Raw genomic sequence first — 421 nt, 5'->3', positions numbered from 1 at the left:
GGAAGACGTAAGCAGCAGGAAAAAGAGAACTTTCACATCATTTCTGGAGAAATGCTGCAGCAGTAAGCCAACTTACATAACTGCTTTAGTTCAACAGAATTGCTTTCTGCCCTTAATCTGCTCAACAGTTTATCTTTGCTGTCGTGATTGGTTGAGCTTTCTTTAAACCGTTATGGATTAGCATTCTGCTATAACACGTTAAAAGCTTAGCTTTGTTTATTTTTGTCCAGAATGGGGGAGGGATATCGGGTTCAAATGTTCAGGCAGCAGTTTGTGAATGATTATTTTTCTTACACAGCAATCAATATACTGAGGTACCAAATGCAAGGCACAGCCAAACGCTTTGAGAGACAGCAGTAGTGGCTGGAATGAAAATACGTGTGAATTTACTATTAAAAAAAATGAAGAAAGGAACACTATA

Source organism: Pezoporus occidentalis, unplaced genomic scaffold (genome assembly GCF_034315485.1).
Source record: "Pezoporus occidentalis ecotype Australia unplaced genomic scaffold, CSIRO_AGI_Poc_V1 ctg31, whole genome shotgun sequence".
Taxonomy (NCBI): domain Eukaryota; kingdom Metazoa; phylum Chordata; class Aves; order Psittaciformes; family Psittacidae; genus Pezoporus; species Pezoporus occidentalis.
Note: the sequence above shows the minus strand (reverse complement) of the source record.